This window comes from Oncorhynchus clarkii, chromosome 22 (assembly GCF_045791955.1).
Source record: "Oncorhynchus clarkii lewisi isolate Uvic-CL-2024 chromosome 22, UVic_Ocla_1.0, whole genome shotgun sequence".
Classification (NCBI taxonomy): domain Eukaryota; kingdom Metazoa; phylum Chordata; class Actinopteri; order Salmoniformes; family Salmonidae; genus Oncorhynchus; species Oncorhynchus clarkii.
The window spans coordinates 48,250,530-48,269,162 of record NC_092168.1 but is presented as its reverse complement, the minus strand read 5'-3'; the positions used below and the strand labels follow the sequence as shown (position 1 = coordinate 48,269,162).

Sequence of the window (18,633 nt, the reverse complement as noted above, 5' to 3'; positions counted from 1 at the left end):
ACGGGCGAAACAAATCCCTGCTCCTGTAGCTAAACGTCAGTGTCTACCTCAAGGAGAGATAATATTTTACTATTATAAATACTCTGCTATTTAATGGTGTCGTCCTTGACCCAGCCTGTAGATGACTGTCCAGATCTGATGATGCATCAGTCTTTTCAGAGATAAATCAGTCGTCTCGATCTGCCTGTTATTATTGGCTTACTGTAGAAGTGGCTCGTTCTCTTACCCTGTGGGGAGTGAGTAGGTCCCCCTGACAAAATAGGTTTCTAACCTCAAGGGTCTTTTTTCATTTTTATTTCACCTTTTATTTAACCAGGTAGGCTAGTTGAGAACAAGTTCTCATTTGCAACTGCGACCTGGCCATGATAAAGCAAAGCAGTACGACACATACAACAACAAACACAGAGTTACACATGGAATAAACAAAAGATTGTATTATTGACTGTCTTCCCTGGTTAAATACAAAAGGTTCTAGAAGGATAATAACAGTGTCAATCCATAGGTCATCTGGGATCTCTCGTGACACTCTTCAGTACAGTATCACTTTCTCCTAGAGACCAACACAGTCTGTAGGGGAGTCACACCTTACACAATGATTACACTCTGGACTAGCACCTGAGAGCCAGTTAGAAGCTATTGTTGTTTTATAGGGACAGGGTTATTTTCAGAACAGAGCAGTGTGTGTGTGTGTGTGTGTGTGTGTGTGTGTGTGTGTGTGTGTGTGTGTGTGTGTGTACCACCATCTAAGACCATTGCATTTATTCATCCAATATATGAAATAAAGTACACAGTAAATTCTAGTTGTTTCAACTAATTGTTACTAAAGCTGCAATAGGTCACTTTTTTAGGGTGACCCAACCAAATGCACATAGAAATGTGAGTTGTAGATCTGTCACGTACTGAAAGCAAGTCTAAGAAGCGGTAGATATGTTCTATGTTCCTTATTTCTATGCTTCCCATGTTTTAAGTTTCGTTTTTTTTTTTTTTTTTGGTCTTTACTTTCGATTTTGTGCTTCAAAACAGAGATACAAAGATACAATATTTTTTTTGGGGGGGGGTTATGGGAAATATATTTCACAGCGGTTTAGATGGTACAATGATTCTCTACACTCTACTTGCTTTGTAAACGGCGGAGAGGTTTCTGCATATGTAACTGGTCACACAGCCGTTGTTTTTGTTTTACTCACCTTTTCGGGTTAAAAGCGTTACCTGAATTGAACATTTTTATTTGTATTTATTTGGCCCAAAACTTAACTCTTAAAACAAACATGGCCAAAAATTCTGACCGATTTTTGGCCACCTTGTCCCAGACTTGCTGTTTTCGACTCTCTCTCTCTCTCTCTCTCTCTCTCTCTCTCTCTCTCTCTCTCTCTCTCTCTCTCTCTCTCTCTCTCTCTCTCTCTCTCTCTCTCTCTCTCTCTCTCTCTCTCTCTCTCTCTCTCTCTCTCTCTCTCTCTCTCTCTCTCTCTCTCTCTCTCTCTCTCTCTCTCTCTCTCTCTCTCTCTCTCTCTCTCTCTCTCTCTCTCTCTCTCTCTCTCTCTCTCTCTCTCTCTCTCTCTCTCTCTCTCTCTCTCTCTACCACACCTGCTGTCTCAAACTCTGAAAGCTCGGCTATGAAAAGCCAACTGACATTTACTCCTGAGGTGCTGACTTGCTGCACCCTCGACAACCACTGTGATTATTATTATTTGACCCTGCTGGACATCTATGAACATTTGAACATCTTGGCCATGTTATGTTATAATCTCCACCCAGCACAGCCAGAAGAGGACTGGCCACCACTCAGAGCCTGGTTCCTCTCTAGGTTTCTTCCTAGGTTTTGGCCTTTCTAGGGAGTTTTTCCTAGCCACTGTGCTTCTACACCTGCATTGCTTGCTGTTTGGGGCTTTAGTCAGGGGTTTATAAATACATTTGATTTATTGATTGACTTACAGTATTTCAGTAATTTGAGGGGTTTAGAGTATAGTTGTCTAATGTTGGTGGGGAATATCATTCCGTTTTAATGATACTCCTTAATCACTATGATATATATACACAATAGTTTTTCTTAAAGTGTTCTTTTTAACAGAGTTGAGAAGTGCAAAGTGTTAGCAATACAGGTGAAATCAGTCATTGACACAGACATGGAGGCATAGCAGGAAGATGGGTATGTTGTGAACCAAGAGGTTGTGAGTACAAATCCCAGGTGAGATCAAATCCCAGGTGAGATCAAATCCCAGGTGAAGACAAATCCCAGGTGAGGACAAATCCCAGGTGAGGACAAATATCAAGTGAGATCAAAATTCTAATCATGTATGTCAACATGTGTGAAATATGTAAATTGAAAACATCTATGTCAAAAGCACATTGTGTGTGAGGAGATTCACAGCTTGTTTTTTTTGTTGTGAAGATTTTCCCAAATTATATTTTCTAGTTGAATGAACATGTGAGACAAGTTGAGAAAACATAATTTTAACTTGACTGAGTTTTCTCCAGTTACCAGCTAAGTTTGGGTCAACGAAACATTTTAAGTTCAGGCAACACTTTGATCAAAAAGTTAAGTACACTTATTTTTTAAAAAGGCTGTGGAAACAGTTACTTAACATTAGTTCAACTAGAATGTGTTGAAGGTGTTACTTCCATTTAACAGTTGTTAAAACAGGATGTAACAGTATCGACACAGTATTTAGCTTTCTGCAAATGAGACAAAATGATTTGTAAGGAGGCATTAAAGCTGCTGCGTTCTCTCTTCTCGGGATGAGAGCACATTGAGAGGGCTGGCTGACCCAGTGCCATGTACTTTTTTTTTTGTCCCAATCAAAACGGTTTAGTGGTTTTCCCCCGGCAGCGAGCGCGCACAGAGAGAGAGAGAGAGAGAGAGAGAGAGAGAGAGAGAGAGAGAGAGAGAGAGAGAGAGAGAGAGAGAGAGAGAGCGTGAGAGAGAGCGTGAGAGAGAGCGTGAGAGCGTGAGAGAGAGAGCGAGACACACACAAAGCCCATACAGACAGAGCCTCCACTGAAAAGCTATTCCTGGCCCTGGTCGAGCTCTCAACAGGCTCTGGCACTCACTGAAGCAGAAGGAGAGAGGAAGATGGGAGGAGGAGGGAACAGGGAAGAGAGAGAGAGGAAGATGGAATGGGGCAGAGAGAGAGAGAGGAGGATGGGAGGAGGAGGGAATGGGGGAGAGAGAGGAGGAGGGAATGGGGAAGAGAGAGAGAGAGGAGGATGGGAGGAGGAGGGAATGGGGAAGAGAGAGAGAGGACGATGGGAGGAGGAGGGAACGGGAGAGAGAGAGAGAGAGAGAGAGAGAGAGAGAGAGAGAGACATGGATGGGAGGAGGGAATGGGGAAGAGAGAGAGGAGAATGGGGCAGAGAGAGAGAGGAGAATGGGAGGAGGATGGAACAGGACAGAGAGAGAGAGAAAGAGAGAAGATGGGACAGGGCAGAGAGAGAGAGGAGGAGGATGGAACGGGGCAGAGGGAAATAGAGAGAGAGAGGAGGATGGGGCCCAAGAGGGAGAGAAAGAGCTATCCAACATGGACAGTGAGACAGGAACATTTCACAGGGTTTTTTAATGCCGATAGGAAGAGGTCTAAATGAATGGGCTTTAAGACATCTAATACGATCATGTGTGTTTTTTTCTGTGAGTCATGTCTTCCCTTAAATTATGATCGACCACAGCACTGACAGGAACATGATACAAGCTGAGTGACACATCTTTGGTTCATACGATACAAGAGAGAGAGCGAGATCACAGCTATAGACCCGGCTACTATAGGGATGAGTTGACTCCACTCTTTCCTTATGGGTTATATACTTCCACTTAAAGATGGATCCGCAGTATCGGACGGAACGGAACGGAAACGTCCATTTTGTTTTTTGTTTTGTTGATGAAGCAGCGAAGAGGAGTGTCAATCCAATTTTGCGGTACTAATATGTGACCGACCGGGCTAGATTCGGTCTTGTGTAGCAACATTTGAAATTGTGTTTTTAGAGACTCAGAGCTAAAAAAAACAAACAGAGAATAACATACAGTTGAGGAAAAATGGGAAAGTAATTCTGCTTTGAAAGTTGATAAACTTGTAAAAAAAAAAAGGGCCTTGAATGTTTTGGTACAAATTACTGGAGAGCTCATCTTTGTCTACGTCAATTCAGCATCGTTCACACCCTCTTAAGCCTTAACCCCACCCATCTCTTTAAGGATTCACATCGCATTTGAATATCAGGTGTATTTTAAGTTGTTTTAACACCAATAAACGTCCCTTTTTCTGTCTTTCAAGGATAATTCGTAAAAATCCAAATAACTTCACAGATCTTCATTGTAAAGGTTTTCAATTAAACACTGTTTCCCATGCTTGTTCAATGAACCATAAACAATTAGTGAACATGCACCTGTGGAACGGTCGTTAAGACACAGATTACAGACGGTTGGCAATTAATGTCAACCGTCAATTAAGGTCACAGTTATGAAAAACACCAAAAGAAAGATGCCCAGGGTCCCTGCTCATCTGCATGAACGTGCCTTAAGCATGCTGCAAGGAGGCATGAGGACTGCATATGTGGACAGGGCAATAAATTGCAATGTCCGTACAGTGAGACGCCTAAGACATCGCTACAGGGAGACAGGATGGACAGCTGATTGTCCTCGCAGTAGCAGATCACGTGTAACAACACCTGCACAGGATCGGTACATCCGAACATCACACCTGCGGGACAGGTACAGGATGGCAACAACAACTGCCCGAGTTACACCAGGAATGCACAATCCCTCCATCAGTGCACAGACTGTCTGCAATAGGCTGAGAGAGGCTGGACTGAGGCAGGTCCTCACCAGACATCTCAGGCAACAACGTCGCCTAAGGGCACAAACCCACTGTCGCTGGACCAGACAGGACTGGCAAAACGTGCTCTTCACTGACAAGTCACGGTTTTGCCTCACCAGGGGTGATGGTCGGATTTGCGTTTATCGTTGAAGGAATGAGCATTACACCGAGGCCTGTACTCTGGAGCGGGATCGATTTGGAGGTGCAGGGTCCATCATGGTCTGGGGGAGTGTGTCACAGCATCATCGGACTGAGCTTGTTGTAATTGCAGGCAATCTCAACACTGTGCGTTACAGGGAAGACATCCTCCTCCCTCATGTGTTACCCTTCCTGCAGGCTCATCCTGACATGAACCTCCAGCATGACACTGCCATCAGATTTCCTGATTTCCTGATTTCCTGCAAGACAGGAATGTCAGTGTTCTGCCATGGCCAGCGAAGAGCCTGGATCTCAATCCCATTGAGCACGTCTGGGACGTGTTGGATCAGAGGGTCAGGACTAGGGCCATTCCCCCCAGAGATGTCCAGAAATTTGCAGGTGCCATGGTGGAAGAGTGGGGTAACATCTCACAGCAAGAGCTGGCAAATCTGGTGCAGTCCATGAGGAGGAGATATGCTGCAGTACTTAATGCAGCTGGTGGCCACACCAGATACTGACTGTTACTTTTGATTTTGACCCCTCGCTTTGTTCAGGGACACATTTTTCAATTTCTGTCAGTCACTTGTCTGTGGAACTTGTTCAGTTTATGTCTCAGTTGTTGAATCTTCTTATGTTCATACAAATATTTACACATGTTACGTTTGCTGAAAATAAACACAGTTGATAGAAAGAGGACGTTTCTTTTTATGCTGAGTTCATATTTCAATCTAGCCAAACCAGGCAACTAAAAGCAACTTTCTAAACGATGTTTTTGGTTCGTTTCCAGCTCGTTAGCTAGCTAGCTAACGTTAAGTTAATAACGATCATATCATATAATGATCATATCATATAGCTGACAACATCTTAACTTCAATTTCTAATAATTTCATTATTACAGGAAAATAAATTCCCTACAAGATGTAAATAAGAATACAATTTAAATACGAGCCTAGTTGGTTTAGCCACAGATAAAGACAGCAATCTTTCCGCTAGCCATGATTGGCTGAGGTAATGAGTGGGTTGGACATGCTGAGAGAGGAGTTCGGATTGGTCTGCCATGTAGCTCACTTCTGTCTTTTTGAGCTGATCGGTATGTGTAGGTAATCCTGTCTAACACGGCTTTAAAAAATATATATAGAACTGCACAAGTGTGGCTCTCCACTTTCTGGAGGACAGAGTTTTGAAACCAGTGGAATTAGAGTGTGATTGTTAAGGAGATGGAGAAAAAACCTGTCTCCGGATTACATCTTCAAACTAAGAGCAATCATGGCATCTGTGACAGACGGAGAAGTGTCCATCCATGTAAGATAGTCTAGCTAGTTACATTTACAGATATTACACGTTTATACATTTGTCATAAGGTTTTAACATTAGCTAGCTAGCTAACGTTAGCTGGCTGGCTAGGTAGCTAAAGTTACGTGTATGATCTGTGTAGTAATATTATTTGTATCTCAGAGCCATTTGCTTTGCTAGTTTTAGCCTAATGTTAGCTAGCTAACATTGAACCTGGTTGGTTAGCTACCTGCAGGTTCATGCAGGGTGGTAACGCCATGAGGAGAGATTATGGTTCATTGTTTAGCTAGCTAGCTACATGTCTTAACAAAAGACTCCACTATGCAAGTATCCATTTCAACAGAATGTTCATGATGTCACTGTGACACGACAGCTGTTGATAGACGTAGTGGGTAAATTTGCTCTGGATATCTACTCCGATTTCAGAGTGCAGAATCACTGACTAATTTAAGAACGCTCAACACCCGTTGAATATGTGTCAGCAAACACTGGCAAAAAAAGTGTAAATTGTTGCCAGCAGCACAGTTGCAGTCACCAACGCTCTGGATAACATAAAAACAGCCTAACCAGCTCTAGGGTGAGTAAAATGGTGAGAGGTTCTCTCATTTATGTCTGGAAGTGGCTAGAAAGCTAGCCAACGTTAGCCAATTAGCTTGGGTGCTTGACTGCGGTTGTTAGGGTTGATCCGAGCGGTCTGTCCTTAAATAGAAGGGTGGGGCTAAAGCTTAAGAGGGTGTGAACGATGCTGAATGGGTGGGGCTAAAGCTTAAGAGGGTGTGAACGATGCTGAATGGGTGGGGCTAAAGCTTAAGAGGGTGTGAACGATGCTGAATGGGTGGGGCTAAAGCTTAAGAGGGTGTGAACGATGCTGAATGGGTGTAGACAAAGAAGAGCCCTCCAGTAGCTATCAAAACATTCTAAGGACATTTTCTCAAAAGTGAGGTTAAGAGTTGATCAACTTTCAAAGCAGAAGTACTTTCCCATTGTTCCTCAACTGTAGTGTATGATATATAATTTTCTAGTTCTGAGTTTCTACTTTTATCCAACATAAAAATAAATTTAAAATAAATTAAAGATAAATACTGAAAATAGCTTACGGTTGTGAATGTGACGAAATAAAAGCAGGGCATTCTACCGGAGAACTTTAGAACTTGGACACTGTCTCATTGGCCTATTTTGACTTTGGTGTCATGTTGTTCTTAACATTACTGTCTCTGGTAAACACACACGATATCAAATAAAATCAACGTTTATTTGTCACATGCACAGGACACAGGTGTAAACGGTACAATGAAATGGTTACTTGCTTAGTGGAGTCTTTTGTTTAGACATGTAGCTAGCTAGCTAAACAATTAACCATAATCCCAACTCATAATGTTGCTACCCTGCATGAATCTGCTGGTAGCTAAAACTAACCAACTAGGTTTAATGTTAGGTAGCTAGCTAACATCAGGCTATAACTAGCAAAGAACATGGCTCTGAGATACAAATAATATTACTACACAGATCATACATGTAACGTTAGCTAGCTAGCCAGCCAGCTAACGTTAGCTAGCTAGCTAACAGTATGCTTTAACTTCATATGGCTACAGGGGCAGTATTGAGTAGGTTGGATGAAAAAGTATCCATTGTAAATGGCCAGCTCCTCAGTCTCAGTTGCTAATTCAGTCTCTCGATGTGCAAAACTGATAGAGACATACCCCAAGCGACTTACAGCTGTAATCGCAGCAAAAGGTGGCGCTACAAAGTATTAACTTAAGGGGGCTGAATAATTTTGCACGCCCAATTTTTCAGTTTTTGATTTGTTAAAAAAGTTTGAAATATCCAATAAATGTCGTTCCACTTCATGATTGTGTCCCACTTGTTGTTGATTCTTCACAAAAAAATACAGTTTTATATCTTTATGTTTGAAGCCTGAAATGTGGCAAAAGGTCACAAAGTTCAAGGGGGCCGAATACTTTCGCAAGGCACTGTATATGCATATTATTATTAGTATTGGATAGAAAACACTCTGAAGTTTCCAAAACTGTCCAAATATTGTCTGTGAGTATAACAGTGTCTCCTGACCCCTCCTGTCTCAGCCTCCAGTATTTATGCTGCAGTAGTTTATGTGTCTGGGGGCTAGGGTCAGTTTGTTATATCTGGAGTACTTCTCCTGTCCTATTCGGTGTCCTGTGTGAATTTAAGTGTGCTTTCTCTAATTCTCTCTTTCTTTCTCTCTTTCTTTCTCTCTCTCGGAGGACCTGAGCCCTAGGACCATGCCCCAGGACTACCTGACATGATGACTCCTTGCTGTCCCCAGTCCACCTGGCCGTGCTGCTGCTCCAGTTTCAACTGTTCTGCCTTATTATTATTCGACCATGCTGGTCATTTATGAACATTTGAACATCTTGGCCATGTTCTGTTATAATCTCCACCCGGCACAGCCAGAAGAGGACTGGCCACCCCACATAGCCTGGTTCCTCTCTAGGTTTCTTCCTAGGTTCCTGCCTTTCTAGGGAGTTTTTCCTAGCCACCGTGCTTCTACACCTGCATTGCTTGCTGTTTGGGGTTTTAGGCTGGGTTTCTGTACAGCACTTTGAGATATCAGCTGATGTACGAAGGGCTATATAAATACATGTGATTTTATTTTATTTGAACAGAACTGATATTGCAGGCGAAACCCTGAGGAAAATCAAAACAGGAAGTGGCTTCTATTTTGAAAACTCCATGTTCCATAGTCTCCCTTTGCTGGATTTAAAGGGATATGAACCAGATTCCTTTTCCTATCGCTTCCTCAAGGTGTCAACAGTCTTCAGACAGAGTTTCAGGCTTTTATTTTGAAAAATGAGCCAGAACGATAACATTGCATCAAGTGGTCACATGAGTTTTGCTTGCGCAACAGAATTTGGACAGACATTGTTTTCCGCTCTCCTACTGTGAAAGACATTTGCGATTGATATATTATTGATTATATATTTTAAAAACAACCTGAGGATTGATTATAAAAAACGTTTGACATGTTTCTGTGGACCTAATGGAAAATATTTGGAATTTTCGTCTTTCCTGCTCTTTCCTGTGGATTTCTGAACATAACGCGATAAAAACAAACGGAGGTATTTTGGATATAAAAATCATCTTTATGGAACAAACGGAACATTTGTTGTGTAACTGGGAGTCTCGTGAGTGAAAACATCCGAAGATCATCAAAGGTAAACGATTAATTTGATTGCTTTTCTGATTTTCGTGACCGAGCTACCTGATGCTAAGTGTACTTAATGTTTTATTGTGCGATCGATAAACTTACACAAACGTTTGGATTGCTTTCGCTGTAAAGCATCATTTCAAAATCTGACAGTGGATTAACAAAAGGGTAAACTGTGTTTTCCTATATTGCACTTGTGATTTCATGAATATAAATATTTGTAGTAATATTTATTGAATGTAGCGCTATGCTATTCAGCGGTTGTTGATTATACTTATCCCGATAGGGGGATTGCAGCCATAACAGGATACCTTGCAATGAAAACAACTTTCTGACTAAATTAGAAACATGTAATATCTGTAAATGTAGACTCTCTTATACATGGATGCAAACACTTCTCCATCTCTGTCACAGATTCCATGGTTGCCTTTAGTTTGAAGATGTAATCCAGAGACAGGTGTTTATACAACAGCCTTCTGTGTGTTCTCTTTTCTACTCCGTCTCCATATTTGCAATCAAACGCCAGAAATTTCTTCATCTCATTAGATATCATACTCTGCCTCCAAAACTCGGACCTCCAGAAAGTGGAGAGCATTAGCAACACTTCTACTTCTTCTTCGTTCTTTCAAAAAAATATGCATTAGAAAGGATAACCTACTACATACTGCGCTCATGTTATAGACGCGTACTACATGTCAGACCAATCCTAACTCATCTCTCGGCATGTCCAGCCCACCCATTATCTCAGCCAATCATGGCTAGTGGCAAGGTTCCTGTTTTTGTCCGTGGCTAAACCAACTAGGCTCATAATATAACAATTGTATTTGTATTTACAGATGGAATACAAGGTTGTTATTTAAGGCACATGAAAGTTCACATGTTCCAGAAGGCATTTCTGCCCAAAAACACATTATGATTTAAAAATAATTATGTTAAAATTCTAATGCCTCTCCGGTCAAGTGGTGATGCGTGACATACGCCTAGTTTCCTGAAACAAGTCACATGTTCTGCTGTTCTATCGCATGTGCAATGATGTCAAATTGAAAAAAAAACTGTGTTCGTTATTTCTTGTTATAATATCGCAAACGGACGTGGCAGTTTCACCATTAAGGATTCCAGCTTTAAGTTAACATTTCACTTTGACAACAATGTACTGTATAACTAAGTGATAACTCAATTTAAGTGGAAGTTAGGATTTGCTCCTTAGTTGGTAGATCAGAGTTTGTCTTTTAGGCCGCAGCCCCAATGTTGGTCTGGGACTGTCTGACATTTATTCAAATGTTTCTCAATAGAAGAGACAGACCAACCAGCAAAACTTCCTCCTTACACATTAGGTACGTCCCTGGTGCCCTATGTCTTGGGGTTGAGTCCCAGAACCTGACATTAGGTCTCTCCCAGCTGCCCTGCTTCTTGGGGTTGTGTCCCAGATCCTGATATTAGGTCTCTCCCAGCTGCCCTGCTTCTTGGGGTTGTGTCCCAGATCCTGATATTAGGTCTCTCCCAGCTACCCTGCTCCTTGGGGTTGAGTCCCAGATCCTGACAGCGATAGACAGGCAGCATATTCACAGGTTCTGGGCAGCATGACAATTCAGCCTCAGGCTGCATCCCAAATGGCGCCCATATGGCTCTGGTCCGAAGTAGTGTACTATATAGGGAATAAGGCCTATATGGCTCTGGTCCAAAGTAGTGCACTATACAGGGATTAGGGTGCCATTTGGGATGTAAGCCTAGCTTCCGCAACAGCCACCATACAGGCAGGCAGAATGGACATTTGGCCAGACTCCCTTTGTAATTCTCCTTCAATCAGGAAAGGGGGCATTGGGTTTACTAATACTGTGCTTCACTGCTCTTCATTCGAATTTGAATACTTTACCTTGAGAGTGATGATTTCCATTGGTATTTGTACTGTCTTTAAATATTAAAGCTTATTGTCCTTACTTATTAGGAACATAGCATTGAACGTTATCAACACTTCCAAAGCAGCTGCTGTACAGCTTGGGCACTATCAATCTACTGTCCAGGGGACTGTCTGATACAGGACAGGCTTGTTTAACAAATAGAGATACAGAACATCTAGAGATGTTACGCCGTTATATCGCCAAAGAGATACATACACTACCAGCTTGGCACACCTGTATTTGGGGAGTTTCTCCAATTCTTCTCTGCAGATCCTCTCAAGCTCTGTCAGGTTGGATGAGGGGCGTTGCTGCCAAGCTATTTTCAGGTCTCTCCAGAGATGTTCGAACGGGTTCAAGACCAGGCTGTGACTGGGCCACTCAAGGACATTCAGAGACTTGTCCCGAAGCCACTCCTGCGTTGTCATGGCTGTGTGCTTAGGGTCCAAGTATTCAATCTTGGTTTCATCAGACCAGAGAGTCCTTTAGGTGCCTTTTGGCAAACTCCAAGCGGGCTGTCATGTGCCTTTTACTGAAGAGTGGCTCCCATCTGACCACTCTACCATAAAGGCCTGATTGGTGGAGTGCTGCAGAGATGGTTGTCCTTCTGGAAGGTTCTCCCATCTCCACAGAGGAACTCTGGAGCTCTGTCAGAGTGACCAGTGGGTTCTTGGTCACTTCCCTGACCAAGGCCCTTCTCCCCCGATTGCTCAGTTTGGCCGGACGGACAGCTCTAGGAAGAGTCTTGGGGGTTCGAAACTTCTTCCATTTAAGAATGATGGAGGCCACTGTGTTCTTGGGGACCTTCAACGCTGCAGCAATGTTTTGGTACCCTTCCCCAGATCTGTGCATCGACACAATCCTGTCTCGGAGCTCTACGGACAATTTCTTTGACCTCATGGCTTGGTTTTTGCTCTGCCATGCACTGTCAGCTGTGGGACCTTATATAGACAGGTGTGTGCCTTTCCAAACCATGTCCAATCAATTGAATTTACCACAGGTGGACTCCAATCAAGATGTAGAAACATCTTAAGAATGATCCATGGAAACAGGATGCATCTGAGCTCAATTTCAAGTCTCATAGCAAAGGGTCTGAATACTAATGTAAATAAGGTATTTCTGTTTTTTATTTTTAATACTAAAAACCTGTTTTCACTTTGTCATCGGCTTTTTCAGCCACGCCCGTTGCTGACAGGTGTATAGAATCGAGCACAAAGCCATGCAATCTCCATAGACAAACATTGGCCGTGGAATGGCCCTTACTGAAGAGCTCAGTGACTTTCAACGTGGCACCGTCTTAGGACCTTTCCAACAAGTCAGTTCATCAAACTTCTTTCCTGCTAGAGCTGCCCCGGTCAACTGTAAGTGCTGGTACTGTAAATTGGAAACATCTAGGAGCAACAACGGCCCAGCCGCGAAGTGGTAGGCCACACAAGCTAACAGAATGGGATCACCAGGTGCTGAAGCAAGTAGCGTGTAAAAAATGTTCTGTCCTCGTTTGCAAACCGCTCTACCAAGTTCTAAACAGCCTCTGGAAGCAACGTCAGCAACAAGAACTGTTCATTGGGAGCTTCATGTAATGCTCGCCGCCATTGGACTCTGGAGCAGTGGAAACGCGTTCTCTGGACGGATGAATCACACTTCACCATCAGGCAGTCCGACGGACGAATCTGGGTTTGGCATAGTGCCAACGGCAAATATTGGTGGATGAGGAATAATGGTTTGGAGCTGTTTTTCATGGTTAGGTCTAGGCCCCTTAATTCTAGTGAAGGCAAATCATTAATCTACATCATAACAATGACATTCTAGATGATTCTGTGCTTCAAACTTTGTAGCAACAGTTTGGGGAAGGTCATTTCCTGTTTCAGCATGACAATGCCCACAAGCACAAGGGGAGATCCATGCAGCAATGCTTCAATATCTAGTGGAAAGCCTTCCCAGAAGAGTGGAGGCTGTTATAGCGGCAAAGGGGGGGGTGGGCAATTCCATATTAATGCCGATGATTTTGGAATGAGATGTTCAACAAGCATACTTTTGGCCATTTAGTGTATATACAGGGTTGTGTTAGCCATCCCACTGTGTTAACCATAGAGACATTCTCACTATGTTATCCCTAGTCCACTGTGTTAACCATACAGCCAGTCTCACTATGTTATCTCTAGCCCACTGTGGAGCAGCAGGACACAGGTATCCATCTATCTCTCCAGTTGATCCCTGTAAATCCCAGGTTAGTACTGAGGAGGTGACAGAAACATAAAGAGGATTACTGGAAAGCTCACTGTTTAGCCTGTGCCAGACCAAGACCAGACCAAGGCACCTGACCAGGAACAGACCAGGACCAGATCAGGACCAGACCAAGGACCAGACCAGGACCAGGGACAGACCAGGTCCGGGACCAGACCAAGGCACCTGACCAGGAACAGACCAGGACCAGATCAGGACCAGACCAAGGACCAGACCAGGACCAGGGACAGACCAGGTCCGGGACCAGACCAGGACATCAAGTTAATTCAGTCAATGGCTGTCTCATATGGCACCTTTTTTGACTACATAGCGCACTACTTTTGACCAGAGCTGTGTGACAATGGCAAAAAGATCTGGGACCAGGCTAGCCCTTCTCCGTCCCCAGACCTGCAGCCAGGCTAGCATGCATACAGCATGACTATACCCATTACCCATGCATTGCTCTAGACTACAGGTTTCAAACTAATTTCACAGAGAGCCTAGTGTCTGTGGGTTATCACTACTCCATTGTCCTTGATCTAATTAAAGTCACTAATTAGTAAGGAATTCCCTTCACCTGGTTGTCTAGGTCTTAATTGAAAGGAAAAAAACGTAAACCGAACACTAGGCACTCCATGGAATGAGTTGGACACCCCTGTTGTAGACTATTCTAGAAGATGTAACGGTCATAGTGTGAAAAGGCCCCTAGCTATTGTTTTTTAAGGGACCTGCCTTTCCTCTGGGACGAACCCTGCCACATAGAGGACCAATAACGGACAGGCTTTCCTCTGGGACCAACCCTGCCACATAGAGGACCAATAACGGACAGGCTTTCCTCTGGGACCAACCCTGCCACATAGAGGACCAATAACGGACAGGCTTTCCTCTGGGACCAACCCTGCCACATAGAGGACCAATAACGGACAGGCTTTCCTCTGGGACCAACCCTGCCACATAGAGGACCAATAACGGACAGGCTTTCCTCTGGGACCAACCCTGCCACATAGAGGACCAATAACGGACAGGCTTTCCTCTGGGACCAACCCTGCCACATAGAGGACCAATAACAGACATCCTTTCCTCTGGGACGAAGTGAGAGTTCTTCCTCAAACAACAACTAGTGGTTAGAGCATTGGGCCAGTAACCGAAACGTTGCTGGATCGAATTCCCGAGATAACAAGGTACAAATCTGTCGTTCTGCCGCCGAGCAAGGAAGTTAACCCACTGTTTCCCGGGTGCCGAAAATGATTAAGGCAGCTCCCCCCACCCCCGCACTTCTCTGATTCAGAGTGGTTGGGTTAAACGCGGAAGACACATTTCAGTAGAAGGCAGTCAGTTGTACAACTGACTTAGGTATCCCTCTTTCCCTAAACCTGTCCCGGTCTATGTTGCTGACGAACTGGACACCAAGGGGTAACATATACACAACAGGTTACATGAAATCATAATACACTGAACAAAACTATAAACGCTACATGGATTAATTTCAAGGATTTTACTGAGTTATAGTTCATATTAAAGGAAATATATTCAAATACATTCATTAGAACCTAATCTATGAATGTCACATGAATGGGAATATAAATATGCATCTATTAGTCACAGACTGCCTTGTAAAAATAAAAAAGAAGGGTAGGGCCGTGGATCAGAAAACCAGTCCGTATCTGGTGTGACCGCCATTTGTCTCATGCAGCGTGACAGATCTCCTTCGCACAGTTTCATCAGCTGCCCGTGTGGCTGGTCTCAGACGTTCCTGCAGGTGAAGAAGCCGGTTACACGTGGTCTGTGGTTGTGAGGCCGGTTGGACGTACTGCCAAATTTTCAAAAATGACGTTGGAGGCGGCTTATGGCAAAGAAATTAAACATCCAATTCTCTGGCAAAAGCTCTGCTAGACATTTCTGCAGTCAGCATGCCAATTCCACGCTCCCTCAAAACTTGAGACATCTGTGGCATTGTGTTGTGTCACAAAACTGCACATTTTAGAGTGGCCTATTATTGTCCCCAGCACAGGGTGAACCTGTGTTATGATCATGCTGTTTAATCAGCTCCTTCATATCTACCTGTCAGGTAGATGGATTATCTTGGCAAAGAAGAAATGCTCACTAACTTTATATGTTTCGTTCATATTTTTTGTTTCAGTGTAAAAAAAGAAAACAGAATGAGCAGCGGTTGCGATTGTAAGAGCCAAATAAACAAACATTATTTTGTCTATAAAACCACCACATCCTCGGTCATTCAGAGCTGTTGGGTCTGCAGGTCTGCTCCCTGCATAAAGAGGCTCTTCAAGCTGCCGGGTACAGTATATAGCTGTGGCTAGTAGGAAAGACAGCAGTGAAGTGGATTAATAGGATTAGAATCAACTCTCTCTCTCTCCCTCTATCCTTCTATCCCTCTCTTACCTCTCTCTAATAGTTCCATCACTCTCTCCATGCGCCCCCTCTCTCTGTCTTTCACACACACTCTCTCTCTCTCCGAGTCCCACCTCTCTCTCGCTCACTCCCACTCTCTCTCTCTCTCTCTCCGAGTCCCACCTCTCTCTCGCTCACTCACTCTCTCTCTCCGAATAACATTTCTCTCTCGCTCACTCCCACTCTCTCTCTCTCTCCAAGTCCCACCTCTCTCTCGCTCGCTCACTCTCTCTCTCCAAGACCCACCCCTCTCTCGCTCACTCACTCTCTCTCTCTCCAAGTCCCACCTCTCTCTCGCTCGCCCACTCACTCTCTCTCTCCAAGACCCACCTCTCTCTCGCCCACTCACTCTCTCTCTCTCCAAGTACCACCTCTCGCGCTCACTCCCACTCTCTCTCCAAGTCCCACCTCTCTCTCGCTCACTCTTTCTCTCTATCTCCGAGTCCGACCTATCTCTTGCTCACTTCCACTCTCTCTCTCTCTCTCCGAGTCCCACCTCTCTCTCTCTCTCTCTCTCTCTCTCTCTCTCTCTCTCTCTCTCTCTCTCTCTCTCTCTCTCCCCTACCATTCTCTCTCACCCTTTCTCTCTCACCCCCTCTATTTCCCACTCTCAACACTTTTCCCTGCTCACGTCTCCACCTTCACCTTTCTCTCTCCCTCCCTCCCACCTCCCCTCCCCACTCTCTCATCTGTGATAATGCATTAGCTAAGAAAATATTTGACCTGTTGCTGCATAACTCAATTAGACTGTGAACCCCCTGAGGAGACGTGCTGTTGATGCTGATGCTGCTTGGGTTCTCTCTATCCTCCCATTATTACATAACTGTCTTCACAGCAAAAAAACACAATTCCCCCATTTCACACCATTAAGCTCTGTTCATTTTACTCTCCTACATGCAGCGTCCATTTTACATTCCCAATTCATTCCTTCATCCATCACTCACTATCCCTAAAGCTGAGCCTGTCTAATGTATTGATTCAAATGCACTTATTCTTCCTTCAGCATACAGAGGGCATTTATAAATCATCAAACAATAGAATATTTAAAAAATGTAAATGGTTTTAAGAGCTCTTTCACAACACATTGCTTATATGTTGCCGTCTGTAATAACCGAAACACTGCCAAGCACAGCGGTGTAAAACATGTCCCCCTTGACAACAGATTCGTACACACAATGCTCTCAGGGTCAATCTCGAGGGGCGTCAAAACAATGTTTTGATATCAATAGGTTTGCCTGTGAATTTGAGAGTGGTTACATCCCTCAGCTGTTAATCCAAGCAAGTTTCAGGATGGCAGGACTGTTGTTTTCCAAGATTGTGCCTTTAACGTGACCTAAACAGACCCAACCTCATCCAGATGGTGACACCTAATGACCCTAATCATAACCAACATCACACTGTATACACACACACAGAGAGAGAGAGAGAGAGACAGAGAGAGAGAGAGAGGAAGAGGAAGAGAGGAAGAGGGAGAGAGAGAGAGAGACAGAGAGAGAGAGAGAGGAAGAGGGAGAGAGGAAGAGGGAGAGAGAGAGAGAGAGACAGAGAGAGAGAGAGAGAGAGAGACAGAGAGAGAGAGAGAGAGACTGAAATATATAAACAACCAAGGTATGCTGAATTCATAGGCCTACCTAATGGTGTCTTCTATAGAGACTAGAATGCAAGAAGACTGTTTAAAACGATTTTAAAAAGCCATCTGCTATGTTTGTGCTGGATGTACTAATTACATTAGGTCAGTACAATGTGCTGGATTGTCAACACAGTGTCCGATTGCACAGGAGACTTTCCGGCAAATGATGGAGTGCGCGGGCAGGTTAGTGGGCACGCCGGCAATCGATTCCTTTATTTTGTTTACATGCTGTGGCGCGAAATTATACGCCCTAATATCCAATTAAAAACTAAGTAAATAAATAAAAACTAAGTGATAATTGTGTTTGGTGGGGATATTACAACAATGAATATGGAAACAAAGCAAGATGTGGTATATATAGGCAACCATAACATTATTGAAACAAAAGATCAAAAACGGGGCTCGTTACAATGTAACACAAACCCAGATATTTCTATAATATCGTGATTTTCTGTGTGTTTTCTCCACGTCTTGCAAACAAGCATTCTTTAGAAAAAGCCTGGAACACCCTGTCCAAATCAACCTACGGCTGTTATTGATGAAGAACAAAGAAAGCTGCACCTGCTTCACTCACCTCCGTAACGACCCAGCATGTACAAGATATATGCCCAGTCAGATTCCGTTGAATCCTCTCCTCTGTGTCAACTAGCAGCCTCCAAGACAGTCATCGTCCTCAACCGTCAACGCAGTCCCTGCCCGCCCCAAACGCTACAGAGGCACCAGGACCACGGCTTGGCAGAGAGAGAGCACTGCCCACGAACACCAAGCCATCGGGAAACACTAGAACAACGTCTCACCGCTCAAGCTTCACTCTCTCCTGGATAACGGCAGTGTAATGTCCCCCTCCTATCATATGCCATGCAAATAATGGTTCGAATATGGATAGAAATTAAAAATCAAGACTGTTTTTAATATAAACTGTTGTCGTAAATCGGGTTCATCACTTGGTTTGAGATTTCTTGTCTTTTGTTCTTCCCAATCCGACGGCTGTGGTTTCTTTGTGTTCACGCTTCCCCTGCAAGCATCGTGCAGCCCCAGCTTTCCTTGGATGATACCATG

At 43.8% G+C, this 18,633-nt stretch overlaps 1 protein-coding gene across 1 annotated transcript in view; it reads right to left on the bottom strand.

The window, feature by feature from the left end:
• Window positions 1-18,219, bottom strand: part of LOC139380364 (transmembrane protein 198aa) — a 69,467-nt gene extending 51,248 nt beyond the window's left edge. Inside the window, exon 1 of the mRNA XM_071122982.1 lies at window positions 18,149-18,219. The gene's annotated coding sequence lies outside the window, so the exon portion shown is untranslated. The remainder of the gene's footprint in view (window positions 1-18,148) is intronic.
• Between the last annotated feature and the right edge of the window lie 414 nt (window positions 18,220-18,633).